General features: G+C 40.3%; 1 pseudogene; it reads left to right on the top strand.

Moving 5' to 3' along the window:
• Positions 1 to 11,027, top strand: part of LOC122144394 — a 41,938-nt pseudogene extending 30,911 nt beyond the window's left edge.
• The last annotated feature ends 4,331 nt before the right edge of the window (positions 11,028 to 15,358 follow it).

Here is a 15,358-nt window from a genome sequence, read left to right as displayed (position 1 = left end):
TTTCTCTTAATAATTCAAGAGTACTCTCTGTGTTTAGAACCAGAGTGTTTGTCTATTCCTCTTTACTAGTTTTCTGCGTGACTAAAATGCCCTAGAGCATTCAGTCATTGAGGAATATTGGCAGCTCCATTTCCAACTGGTTCAAAATGTTGAGCCTTTGGGACACATCAGATCCAGCTGCAGTGCTGTTTTTAACAGCCCGCAAGAACACGTTCTGATATTGAGCCCAAACTAGCATTAATCAGAAACTGTTGGCCACTGAAACACTGGAGTTTTACTTACCTTAAATCGTTCATAGTTGAAACAACTTAGTTAATGCTCTCAAACATGTTTCTCACTTGCTTTTATTAGTTAATGCCTTTCTCCTAAAAGTTGCACTCTTATTATTGTTAACCCCTAACTAAGAAAACTCATTACTACAATTATATCTGACACCAAGATAAAATATAAGTATAATCAAACTGATTTTAAACAATGGTTTGGCCATATGTGGCCACCATGTAAAGATCCATGACCAGCTATTTTTTTTTTTTTTTTTGGTAACGGGGGGGGGCACCGTCTGACTAATTTCACTCAAGAATAAATTAATGGTTGACTGCAAATGGCACTTGTCTTCATATCATTGCAACTGGAACATTTTTTGTCGTTTATATGACGTAATTGACATACATTTTACCGGGGCTGGTGACCACAAAGCCGGTCTCTCACTTAGAGTCACTGGGTTATATTTTTAGTAGTAGCCCATAAAAAAAAGCATTGTAATTGGGCCAAAGTAGCCAATTTTCTTTTATACTTAAAAAATCATTAAGAGATCAAGTAAAGATCCTTATTTCCATAGAGAATCAGCCCCATAAAGTCTCTATCATAAATCTAAATCAAAACCTAATTTCTGATTAGTAATATACATTGCTAAGAAATTAATTTAGACCACTTTAAAGGTGAGATTTTATCAGTATTTAATTTTTTTTTTTTTTTGCACCTCTCAGGTCCAGATTTTCCAAATAGTTGTTTTCTTGGTGGCCAAATATTTTCCTATTCTAACAAATCCATACATCAATGGAAAGCTTATTTATTCAGCATTCCGATGATGTCTAAATCTCAGTTTCGGTAAATAGGAAAGTGACCCATATGACTGGTTTTGGTGGGTCCACGGGTCAAAATTTGTTGTCCAAATTGCATTAGCAGTGGCGAAACGTCCTCTTGAGGAAGAGTCCTGACTTTTACTGATTCTAACTGCGCTTCAGTCAATGTTCCGGTCTGAGAGACAGATGCTGCCAAGCACTTTGTGTTTGCCCCTCCAAAAACACTAGCAAAGACTCTCAGATTCCTCGTCATACTTTCAACTTTATCTTGCACCGCGCAGCCTAAGCTCTTGATGTTGGATGATCTCTCTGCAGTTTGATTCTGTCGAAGGGGTCTAGGTGGCTTGTGCTCTCGGGGGGAGCTCAGTGGTGCTGCTTGCAGAATGAGAATTTGGGACAGTCAAATTTCTGCCCAAAGCAGAGAGACACATCTCAACGTCTTTCACAAAACCATCTCCCTGCAATTTTTTTAAAAGTGGGTCGATGGCTTTGAAAACTCCCCCAGTGGAGTCTCGTGAATGAAGGAAGGAATGAAAAAAAACATTTTGCATAAATATGGATACAAATGCCAAAAGAACTGAATGTTCTACGTTCCAAATGTTTCCCGAGACAGGCAGGCACTTCTTTATCTGGCTTATGAATTTATATCTCTGAATGTCTCTGAATATTGTTATTGCTTCTCTGTGGCTTGGTTTAGTCAATTAGTTGGCAGTGTGCATTAATAGATGCTTAATGTACTGTATGTGATTTACAGGCAGTACTTCTGCTAGCAAATCCGTTTCCAAAGGATTAAACCATCTATGAACCTCTCTGATAGTTTATAACTGCCAGTTTTAAATGGCCTTACTCCTTCCAAGAGAACAATTTAAGCACAGATCATTACTAGTGATTTATTATTAATTAGCTTTGACCGCCTGTCGAGCCTTGGGGCTGTGAAAATGCATTCAACACATGACCCACTTTTCAGAAGAGCGAGCCACGCCAAGAGTGCTGGATATCATAACTGGGAATATATAAGTGTGGTGTGTGGGGGGGGTTGCTTCTGTGTCCTCAGGGTGCATAGTACCCCTCACTATCTCTCTCTCTTTCTTTCCACAATATTGCTGTTCCTCTGGGGGAAATATGGGACACCAAAGCATTTTATGCTTTTATGGCTTGCAAATGACATTTTTTAATCCGTGTCAAAAACCACATGAAATTAGCGATAGGGCGGGACTTGTTCCAAGTCTGCTAATTCCTTCTCAATCTGGCTCTCGAAAAAAGGATGAATACGAGCGTAAAATGAGGGTCACGATTTTATTCGTATCATCAGAATTGTGAGGATTAAATGCAGTTTTTTTTCCATTGGATTTTTGATGGAGGTTGTACCTAGGTGAGAATGAGTGTTTTGATTGTGTGCCTAACATGCAAAGTGAGAGGCCATCGAGTTCAGGACATCACCCCGGTGTCCCCTCTAAGTCTGAGCTGTTTTAGGCTGAAATTGAGATAATGCACATGATTGAGGCTCATGAAGTCTTATTTGCATTTAAAGTAGCAGAGCTGCTCTCTATTTTGTTGTTTTGCATGGACCACACGTACTTTCTCGTTCCTGTTCATGCGCAGAGTTCACAAGCCTCCGGTGGTTATTTCTTCTCAAGTTTCATTTAACAATTTTCATTAAAAACATCATTATTGCATCATCCTCCATTAATGAATTTCCCTCAAACTGTCTGCTGGGGTTGCATGGATCTTCACGATTTTGCCTTTGGTGTTCTTCCCCACCTGTATATTTTCGTGTTTAAATGAAATTGTGTTTGGGTGCATGTATGTTTTTCAGTCATGCCATGAACATTGATTTAAAAATTAATATTAGCAATGTTCCTAGTATGATATCAGTCACACGTTGGATGTTTACAAAGGAAGCTGGATTTTTTGCATGTACTTGTGTATCTGTTTTCATTGTACATGAGCTAAATAATGATGTTCTCAAGCTCTAATGTTACTTACAGGGATAAGTCTTCAAACACATAAAAGAAAAAATCTGTCGTAGAGTTTAATCCCCTGGTCCCCCCAATTGTCATTCCCAAACCTATTCTTTTGTAGGACAGAAACAAGAGCTAGTTTGAAAAACGTGCTAACAGACCATGTTGGCGTGGAGTGTTTACTTCTGAGTTGAGCTTCGAGGATTCATTCAAAAAAATAGACAACTTGTATTCTGTATGACACGTTGGTCTCCACAAGTATTTTCTTTACCCCCCGACTTCAAGTGGGTTTTTCATGGTTTTTGCTTTTTTTCACCTTCTTACCTTTTGGCCTCTGACCCTCAAGAGATTCTATGTCCTTGTATATCTTTGCTGTCGACGCCACTGGATGCAATCAAAAAAAATGTAGTTATTTGTGGTTTTTTTTGTTATTAGTTTTGTACTCATAATCTATCATTGTTTAGTTGTTTTTTAATGTATTAAAAAGAACGATTGTGTCATTGTCTGGTTAAAATATATTGGAATGCATCTATATAAATCATCTAATGATGTTTTCGTAAGTGCACAAAATGATGGTCATTGAATATGGGATTCCAGCAGGTAGTATAATTCAGCTACATTAAAACCGTAAGTCCCTATATGCTAGTACGAGCTCAACTGTGTGTTCTCTTATTTTTTACTAAAATTCTTTTGGGACATCCTCTTCTGTTTTATATTTGGGACAGTTGGGCTCGGGAGCTACCTTTATCACATTTTATTTTCCCCAGACTTTGCGGATGTGTTTATTTTGTACTGTCCAAAACATATAGTGTTAAATGACCGCCCTGCGTTGTTCCAAAACAGATTAATTGAAAGTCAGTCATGTGCAATTAGATTAGAGGATGTTAATTACCAAATGTACCTGAATGTGACTCCTTAGGATGATTTTTCTCACATTGGTTCGCTTCATGGTAGTTAGCAACTTAAACATTGTCTAAGATCTCTAACAGCGCTATTCCCCAAAAGCCTCTGCGTAAACAGTGATCCTGATGAGACCCCCCAAGAGGTATACTGTATGGCCTTATGTGGATTAAAATTTCCCAATGCGAATCCCCATCTCCACACAAATTAAAATCATCTCAGGCATGTAAATCAGGTCATTCAATCAAGTATGCCAAATTGTCGGCAAACAAAATCCCAAGTTATCTCTAAATCATGGTAATAATGCGGGCATTGTTGTTGTGATACTGAGCCATGTTAAATTGTTTTATTTTTGGCGTAAATGCTTGTGATAGAGTGGTTCCTTGGCGAGGGCAGCAGCTACACGGGTCTAGAGAGCATTGCTATAAATGATTGCGCGTTCAGATAATCATAAGTGCATTCACGACTCATCAAGTTGCACAGGATGCTGAATAACAGACGGTTTATGACAACTGAGTACTTACATTTAGTCATGTGCACCCATTGGGATTTTTTAAATTGCTGTACTACTGATCAGTGAGGGAAAAAAAAAAAAATAAATAACAAGAATAATATACTTACTTGCCTGGTATTATAACTGTTGTCTTTCCGCGGTCCTGAGAAAAAGCACAGAAAATTCAGGGCCTGGTGATGGTGTAAAGTCTTGGACCCTTCGCATTCAGCGGAGACAGAAACAGGAAGATGCCTTAGGCCGGGCTTGTCTACCGGCCTGCTTCCAGCCTGGCTTCGTCAGAGGGAAATATTAGTTAGTACCCTTTACAACAGTTTCCATGGTAACACAGACGTTTTTTGATAGCGCCCAGGACAAACTGTGATTAAAGAATGAAAACTAAAGAAACGGGCTGGTGCGATGCAGAAACACACACACACACACACACCCTCTTTGAGTCAAAACTGGTTTTCTGATGACCACGTTAAAAAGCCTAGGGACCTTGACCTGTCTCGTATGCGTCCACGCAAATGCCATTATCAGACAGTTGAGTGTAGGAGTGCTGACCCTCCATGACCCAGCCACTGGTTCGCGTCTCGGCAGATTTGTGCGCGGTCGTTCTTCGCCATTACGCAGCCCCTCTGAGTGCATCCAGGGGCCGTTTGGTGGTGGCAACGCATGGCGTGTGCTTAAAACAGTCCAATAGCAGAATCCATTTGAAGATTCTCCCAGCCGAGCAAGGTAGCGATGAGAGGCGGCAGTGCTCCTGGAGGACATTTTCCATTACTCTCCGCGCGGCGCTATGAAAGGTCGTCCCTGCAGCCCTGACTGGCGTCAACCGGGAGCGAAAACCCACCTAAATTGTACGCACAGCCAGTACTTTCGCTCAAACTGTCTGCGCGATGGGCAACCAGCGAAAGAAACACCGATAACATGTCTTTGTCCTAACACGGTGCTGTGTTTAAAATGAGAAGAAAGGGATTGTGTCCCGACGGATGGGCAGCGCGATGTGTGCGACCGTGGGTAGGGGGGCAGGAACGGGAATTCCTGGTGTTGGAGTAGTAGAACGGGGCCATCTTGTAGTATACCAGCAGCGGAAGAAGAGGCATTAGTCACGGGACATCGGACCCAAGCCGATCTGCTTCCTCAAGTTGATCGTATTTTTTTGAAGTTCAGAGTGCGGGATGTAGGGGGTCGTTAGGCTTTTTTGGAGGTCTAGTATTTGTTACACTGTGCGTTACACCCGCAGTGGCAACTGGTACCGGGGTTGTATGCTAAGATAGTTAGTTTATCTGGTTTAATTCTTTATCTTTTCCTTCCTCACAGGGTGGATCCCATTGAACATCGGGTTCCCATCTCTTGTCCTCATGACCGCTAACCAACGTCTGCCATATGGGATGAGGGAGGAAGTGACTGTGAGTGTGTTAAGAAATCAAGCCAAATCACATTAAAACCATTTCAGGCTTGGTTTAAACAGTGTATTTCATATGGTAAAATACATATTAATATTTTAGAATCAGACTTTTTTTATTCTTCAGTTTTCCATATAAAATTTTGGTTGAAAATTATTTTTATTTATTACTGTCCTATTTTGTCATTTATATTTTATTTTATTTATTTGTATTTATTAATGGCAAAAGGGAAGGCAACGTTTATAATTTTCCTTTTTTTTGAGTTTACAAATGTTTCATCGAATAATATTATGTTTTTCATCTTATCATGTTCATTTAAACAATGGTCAATCTCAATTACAAACTACAAGGGGGTGGGGAAAAAACAACGCCACACTGAGAGATGAATCAACAACTTTATATGAGTTTTTCTGAGGATTTAAAACTCCCGGTCCTCACCACAAAATCAAAGAAACCTAAAAAAATCACCCGTCGTTAACCCAGCTCACACAAACAAACATTAACACCGCCATCAACTCCCCTCCCCTCCTGCACTTCGGAATCAGTTGAAAGATGATTATGTGTCAACTCTTCATGAAACAAAACGAACACTAAAGGAAAGCACCAAGGCAACCAGGACGTTGTTTTCACCAACCGGTGTTTTCACCAGCCTGTCTAAATAACCTGTGCTGGGCCCACATCTTTTCACAGATCTTCAACAGGATCATTGGAGCGGTGTGAAGTCCCCCCCTGCCTTACAAACGCTCCACCATGCATTCCCCAGTCCAAGGAAACCAAAAATCACAGGACTGGAATGACTACATAGCTGTATGTGCCCGAGAAGAGAGGTTAACATCTGGACAAGTGTTTAGACTGCTTGAAAGGATTATTGGTGCCTCCCCTAGACTCACGGCCTTTCACGACCGATATAAATCACAGAAGTTGATGAAAACAGTAGCTTCATAAAAATCCATTCCTCTTCACATCCAAAGCCAAAGTCAGTCCATTTTGGTTGGAACTTTTTGCCATTCTGTCAGTGCTACGAGATTCCCCGAGCACCGGGACATTTCAAGTCAGCAAAAAACGGGGGGTGTTCAACCCCCAACCAATCTAGTTGCATGAACAGTTTAAATCTCCTTCATCCCGCATTGTTGCAATAAAATGTGCAGACACCACTTATAGTTATTTTGATACACCCACAATCTTATTAACCAGCTTTTCCTGTTCTATTCCTATCTATAGCCAAACACCAGTACATCAACAATTTTCTTTCCGAACAACAATGTTTGATTTATATATATAGAATAGATATATATTATATATATTATTTAATATAGAGGTGTGTTGTGTGGTGTGTGGGTTTTAAAAAAAAAATTTGTTATTCCACAATATCTTTATTTTTTCTTATCTTTTGTTTTTTTGTTTTGTTGTGTGTCTCTGTGTACTGGAAGCCTGCGGTCACCAAAACAAATCCCTTGTAGGTTCCAACATACTTGGCAATAAAGCTCTTTTCTACCTGCTGAATTCTGACTAGCTGAATTTTTTATATAGATACTATAAATAATAGGGTTTAGTTAATACCAAACCAACACGGAAGTAACTTGCACCTTTGTCTAATCCATGCTTTATAATTGCATTCCAGAACACGTTCTTACAGAGTGGCTCTTGTGACTCTCCTGATTTTATGCAGATCTGGGAGGTGTTTGCTTAACTGAATGAAGAAGGCACTTTAAGTAATCAAAAACCTTTATAGTTGTGTTCAATTGCTGAACAAGAATGTTGTAATCTCAAGAGTGTCTGCAGTGGAGGTTCATCCAACAAATTGCTTCATTTTAAAAATTGTATAACTTCAATTTGTGGTTATACAATCCATTTCCACTTCACTGCACACCACTGTAAGCTGACCTGTAAAGCACTATGAAAGAATCCTATGAAGTGTAAAACAAAGGTCTTTTTTTTTTGTGCTGCATTCAAGAGATTCTGAATGTTGGTTGATAATCCAATTTTTTCCCACTGCCTACAGAGATTTCAGATTTCAGTCATCAAAAACATAATTTCTGAATGAGCCCCACTCAGTCTTTGCTTTAATTTTCTTCGCCTTACTTCCTTACCGTCTGCAGCCGAGCCCTTGGAGGAGACGCCATAACCACCAGTCCCCGACATCCATTTGCAGATCGTGAAACAAATTGTGGCCAATGATCGGAGATGGGAACTTTTGCGGGTGGTCCACACGTGCGTGGAGCACTCGACTGGCATGGCTAAATGTCTGAAGATCATCAACAAGCGGGCAAATGCAGAGGAAAGGTGAGATGGGATGCATTATGGCTTGTTGTCAATAAAATGCTTATTTTTTTATAACAACATCTTAACAATACAGTTTTTATTCTGAATCCTGTTTTCTCTTTGCACAGGAGACATATGATCCAGAATGAGGCTGGCCTATCCTCAGAATAGTGAAAACACCCAAACATTTGTGTGGCGTGATTGATGTATATGTACACTTACAGGACCTCTAACCTGGTCATGGAGCCTGTTAAAGGGGTTGTAACTACAGCTTACGCACACTGTCAGTTTAATGCACCCCTAAGTGCCCACCCGGTCAAAGAACCTGAGGTGAAAACAAATGCAGCTCGACTACAAAAGATTCAATTGAAAATCCATGTCACAGCTGGTTTTTATACGTCTTGCTGGATATCTGGATGAATTTTAGTCTCTTGGTGTCTTCCGTGTAATGGCTTCCCTGTGCGGTTTTTGCTGGCTCTGTTGAGTAATGATCGTGTATTTTAAGCTGCTGTTTTCACTTACTCGACCTCTTTTGAGGGATTTCTCGGCCATGTAACAGCAAACCATGCCACCATGAACTTTCTGCCTGCTTTATACAAACAACTTGATCTCAAGAACACTTGTGATGAATTTTGTGTACAATGCAAATACCGACCTTCTTTGGCAAGAATCAGAATAAGTGTCAGAACTGGTCCATGCATTAGGTCATAAAGTGACAGGCAGCCAATATCTTGCTGTTTTGTAAACAGGCAATACACAACAAAGGAGAGAATCACTTAGTGTTCTTGGTTGAACAACTTTAGTAGCTTTATAAGAATCAATGTATTTAATTCTACAGTTAAGGTCGTGATAATTATATTTCTAAATTGAATGCTACTGTTTAAATATAGCCTTCTGTATTGAAGCATATATGTTTTTAATTCAACAGTGAGGGGAGGGTGATATTATATTTCTTCTGTTAAATAGACCTTTTTTTTATTTGTACGTATCTTTATTATTTGAATCTGTCCTATTTTTTGTAATTTGAATCTTCATTCTTATTTTTAGGGAGGAGATCTTTTTGATGCCATCACCTCTGCCAACAGATACACTGAGCGGGATGCCAGCGGCATGCTGTACAACCTGGCCAATGCTATCAAGTACTTACACAGCCTTAACATCGTCCACAGGGACATCAAGCCAGAGAACCTTTTGGTAAGATATCAACACGCCATCCTTCTTTCCATCTTTCCTTCCTTTCAAAAACGTACTTCTGAGAAAGTCATCCTGACATGTCTAACACATGTCACAGGTACAAGCGCAACAGTTATCACATCCTACAGTGGCACTGTTTGGTTCACCCACCTCCACAGGCGGTGGGGTTCCTGTGTGACATGCAGAGGAAAGGACGGATGAACTCATAGGTCTTTGTGGGCTGGGACTATATAAATGGTTTGGAGAAAGAGATGATGAATCTGCAACTCTTTGACTTGAGTCTAGACCAGCCCCTACTGAGTGAGTGTAAACTGTATAACTCACTTCTGCCTCGGAAGAACTGAGAATGTGACTCACACATTTCCAGTTCACAGACTGTACTGTTCCTACCAATGGCTGCTTTATGAATCAATGGCCCCTATCATGTCCCCCTTCTCTGCTGAGACAGGACAGAAATGTTGTTTATGAAACCCTGTTTATGAACTGGGGAATTTGTCTAGGAAAAGCTGTAGTCCTTACATTGAAAAGGAGACTCCGCTTACAGTGAATAAAACCATCTGTTTTCTCAACACACTCAGTGAGCTAGAAAGAACCATGGGCCCAAAAACTGGCTCACATAAGCGCTTGCTCTCTCTCTCTCTCCCGTCTCAAAGATAAGCAATCGCTGGCTGGGAAGCAATGCGTGTAAAATGCACCTTGCAATGCAGAATGAGGCTTTTTCAAAACACATCACTTTACATATTATATAACGCATCAACACAAGCCTTCCAAGCTTAGGATCCTGTTCCTTTTTAGCATCATGGATTTTAGGTTCAAAGAGATTAAATGCACAATATCCATTGATTTGAAGCCAGTGCATATTTTTGACACTGATCTGCACATGTTCACCTTGGGAATTGAGATCCAGATATGTCATTTTCACAGATTGCTTTGAAGAGACATGGTTGTTTCTTTTGTTCTAATGTTGCTCTTGGCTCGTCGGTTCACAGTAAATAAGATGAGCATCAAGATGGAAGCAAATCCCTGAAGCTGGGCTACTTTGGCTGGCCAACCGTCGTAGACGACCTCTGTACACGTCTGTGGAAACACCACATAGTACACCAAGATTATCGCCGAGACCGTTGTATTTAACATGTTTGGCACAAATGGAATGTGCAATTCAATTTTTTTTTCTTCGTCATGGATCGTGTGATGTTAACATAGGTGTTGTGATTGTTTATGATCATATGATGAGAGTTTAAAGATAAATCTAATAAACCAACATACTAAAACCCCTTTTGTTTGCTGTTAGGTATGGCCTTAAGGTAGATATCTGGGCCGCTGGAGTCATCACATATATTCTTCTCTGTGGATTTCCTCCATTTCGTGGGTAAGTTCATTGTATATGTCAAACATGAAGAAAATTCATTCTTAAAAACATTCTAGGTGTGTATGGAGTGCAGCTTTGAGTAATGTAATCAAAGCTGTAAGGTTATGTAAGCTGTTACTGCGCCACCCCATGGCTATTTGTGGTACTATCAATGAACACAAGGAAACGAGCTCCCCCTGTTGATATATATTTGAAGTTGCACTCTTTGTTGCAGGAGCACTGATGATCAAGAAGCTCTGTTTGACCAGATTCTGCTGGGACAGTTAGAATTCCCTCTTCCATACTGGGACAATGTATCAGACTCAGCCAAAGTAAGTGAAATATGTGTGGATTAAATAATAAATATGTGGGATAATAAAAAAAAAAAAAAACAATATGATAATTTTTTTAAAGAAATATGATAATATGTTTTTTTAAAGCAAAATAGTATGATAATAAATAATATTTGGGCTTTTTAAAATAAAAATAATATGATTAATATGTGTGATTTTAAAATCAAAATAACACGATTATACTAATAATATGATTATTTCATAATTTGTCTATAGTGATGCATTATTTCCTGACTAGAAAATAATGCATCACTATAGACAATTTAGAATGTTTAAAAACAAATATAATTATTATTATAACTACATATTATTATTATTATTATTATTATTAATACTAAACACCTTTTGTTGCTGTGGTATGGCCTTAAGGTAGATATTCTGGCCGCTGGTCAATCACCATATAATTCGTCTCTGTGGATTTCCTCCATTTTTTCGTGGGTAAGTTCATTGTGTATATGTCAAACTGAAGAAATTCATTCTTAAAAACTTCTAGGTTTTGATGGAGTGCAGCTTTAAGCTGTTAGCTGGCGCCCCCCCATTGCTATTTTGTACTATCAATGAACACAAGGAAACTAGCTTCCCCCTGTTTATAATATTGAAGTTCAGCTCTTTGTTGTGCAGAGCAACTGCTATTCCAAAGAGCTCTGTTGTACCATATTCTGCTGGACAGTTTGTTAGATTCCCTAACCTTCCATACTGGGACAATGGATCGACTCAGCCAAAGTATTGTGAAATAGGTGTGGATACTATGTGGGATACATAAAAAAAAAAAAAACAATATGAGAATTTTGAAAAAAAAAAGGATAATAATGATATATGTTTTTTGTAAAGTCTTATATTGAGATAGTATGATAATAAATAAATTTGGGCTTTTTAAAATAAAATATAATATGATTTAATATGTGTGATTTAAAATCAAAATCACATTATACGAAATAGGATTATTTACTAATTCTTGTGAGGGCTGCATTATTGTTCCTGACTAAACATAATGCATCACTATAGACAATTTAGGAAGTTTAAATCATAATGAGTTTTTGGTTTTAAAAACTCCATAGTAGTAGTCAGATTTATTATAATATTATTCTTATTATTATTATTATTAGTATTATCTTAAAATAGTAATATTTTTATACAGTGGGTATTTTTAAACTTTTTGTTTACTGGAAGCATTGTGTTGACCAATTCAAGGTCTGATTGTCAATTAGGGGTTGCCAATACCCCGCTGGTCGCGTCGGTCCCGCCTCAGGAGCGGAGATTGTCTAGGGCGGCAGGTGGAAGTGGATCAAGATACACAGCGCGGCAAGAGTGCGGGAACATCCCTGGGTCACGGGTGGTATTCCGCCCGCCTTCCATTACATAGACTGTGTCCGTCAGGACTTTCTTTTGCTACACCTTAATAGCCGTACTTGTCGACAGGGGGGGGGGGGGGGCAGAGCGGACGACGTTGAGGGTCGCTGGGTAGTTAATACGTAGTGAGCTGAGGGGGCGTCGGTGTAGGATCCACAAGGAGAAGGGAGGCCAGGGAATGAGGGGCGAAGACAAGAGAGATGGATAAGGAGCGATGGGAGATGGGCCGGGCGAAAACGCGCACCACTGGCAGGGGCGGGAAAGATCAAAAGGCACTGGAACAGACGGGGCCCGCCCCGCAACAACACCCCGGGAGGCGGATGATAGACGTAAGAGCCCACACTGGACTGTCAAAGCCGGAAGTTTAACAATCAAGGCAGCTAACCAATAAACATTAAAGACCCAGTGGGTGAGTACCATACACCATTTGTGATGTGGCCCAGCTTTTATGGGCGGCAAAAGAGTTCCAACACTACAATCATACTTTGAAATGATTTTCTGTACTAACAGTTAAATGGATTTACGAGCTGATGATTTGAGTATATCCTTAATGTTATTCCTGGCGCTGTCCACTGAAGCTTCCACACTGATTTTCACTTGGCTTAAGCTGCCTTTCGACCATGACTTTTTCCCTCCAGAGATCAGGGTGGTTGGAGTATTCTAATCAAAACCCGAGCCGAAGCATCGTATTTGGACTAAGGTAGCATCATGTGTCCTCTGCAGCCTTGCCCTCCCCGGTTCTTGTTGAAACACCCAGTGTAGGCACTGAACCTGCTCATTTCCTGATCACGAGGACTGCTGTGGTGCATACTCAGACACCTGTGGGTGTGGAAGTTTTCAGTCCGTGGAGAGAATGAGCCTGGATTTCTTCAGCATCATGGCATTGGCAATATTTTTTGTGCGTTTGTCCCTCCAGTGGGGCTCGCCTTGTGTCACTGTCCTGCTTTCTAAACCCGCTCCTCTGATGAGCTTCACCTTGTGCAGACAACATAAAATGCTCCGCAGTCCCCGAATCCTCTTCCTGCTTGTCCCCATGCTTTTTGTTTTTTATACAAACGTCATTTTTACATAAAGACAAACACAATATATTTATTAGTAAAAAGTAACACTACAAGTCCACAAGTTTTGGGGTCAGTATACAGATTTGATTTGTTTGAAATAAATACTTGTTTCTTCAGCCAGGAATGCAAATGAATACTGAAAAAATGCATAATGGTTTTAAAAAAAAACAATTATCAAAGGCAACTGTTTTTCACATTGAGTATAATAATAAAAAAAATCTCAAGCATCGACCAAATCAGCATCCTACTGTAGCATGATTTCCGAAGGATCTTCCTGATCTGTGACATCAAACTTTTTGACACTGAAGTGTATTTTATTTCTTTTTTTTTATAAATTTTACTTTAACTTTTTTTAAAAACACGTTTCTCAAACAATAATTTTTAATTTTCTACGTGAATACGTTCCCGCCCAGCTAGGGCAAAATGTATTTTTTTGGAGGGGAGTGACTTTATTAGCAGTAGTTTTATTTTGCTCTCCTGTACTGTCCAATGACGAACATTCTATATTCCTCCATCAGATCCCCGCTCTTGATACGGAGAGGCCGACTGCTCTGACCGAGGATGCCCCCAGGAGCTGAAGCGCGGCTCCCGGGACCCACCCAGCTCAACGCTCGTCGCCCTCCACATCCCAAGCCTTTAACTCCTCCCAGCCCGGTACTTGGTCCCCTTGCGACCTCAGACCCCCTGCTCCCCCAACCACCCCTTAGGACCTTCCTGCTCTAGCCAGGCCCCACCCTCCCCATTCCATGTCCCCTACCACCACCCCACCCCCACCACACCGACCAACGCCCGAGTCTAGACATACTTTTCCGCGCCTGCTCCACAGAGACTGTGCACAGGCCCTCTTCTCCCCCTTCACTCTCACACATTGAAAGGGAAGGGAACAGAGTGGAAGGGCCACTAACAGCAGAAGGGGGTTTACTCGATGAGTCGGGCACCGCGGCCGCGTGAACCGATGACCTGACCCCTTTGTGAAATCTGATCCGCATAAAACACGGTGGCAGGGGAACATGATGACACAACCGTCAAGAAGGGGGTTGTCTTGTTTATTCTGGTCATTATAATAACGTTATTTCTACATACTTCATACATTTTGGGTTTTTTATTCAAGTTCACACACAAGGTCATTCTTTTCTGTTGAACGCCGACCTTAGCAAATGTTATGTTTTTCATGGGTCCGGAATTGTTCCATTACTGTTCACCGAAGGACACTGTAGGGTGCTTTAGAAAAAATGGTTTCCTGGTAATTAGTACCCAGTGTTCCCCAACAACGTTTCTAAGCCGACTGCCAACTAGTTGAATTACTGCTGATACCTCTTCAGAGATAAACCATTATCTCGGAATTCCCTTTCTATTGTGTTTGCCTAGAACTTGTTCATGACGATGAGATGGGGACCTTTTTTTTGTAATCAAATGTCAAGCTAATATAATTTCAATTATTTTTGATATTGACAACGACTTTCTTTTTATCTATAAACTAGGCACATGTTAAGTGACATTTTTCATAAACCCCTTTTTACAGTTTTTAGGTCTCTGTGACCTAAGCCCCACTGCATTGTGGGGAAGACATAACCACCTTCCTTAATAAGGGTGCAGCTCTTGAACAAATCAGAGGGCCAACGGTTCGTCTGATTAATCTTCCATTTCATTAATGCCGGACATGCATTCAGTGGTACCACGGCTCGTGTATTAGTCTCACAGGAGGATCAGATTCTTAGGTTGGTTGTTCAAGTAATGAGGTGTTCTGTAACCTCATACCACGCCCTGCGTACTGTTCCTTGTCTTCTCTCCATTAGTGCATGGAATCAGAGCTTGCTCTTGTCCTTCTGATTTGAGACATTCTCTTATTAACAAATCTATCTATACACCCATCTTTGTTGTTTACCTGATGCGCCTGACCCACCGCCTTTTATCACTCTAACAAGTCATTTTATTGCATCACCAT

This window comes from Cyprinus carpio, unplaced genomic scaffold (assembly GCF_018340385.1).
Source record: "Cyprinus carpio isolate SPL01 unplaced genomic scaffold, ASM1834038v1 S000006658, whole genome shotgun sequence".
In the NCBI taxonomy this organism is placed as follows: Eukaryota; Metazoa; Chordata; class Actinopteri; order Cypriniformes; family Cyprinidae; genus Cyprinus; species Cyprinus carpio.
This window is presented reverse-complemented; position numbering and strand designations above follow the sequence as displayed.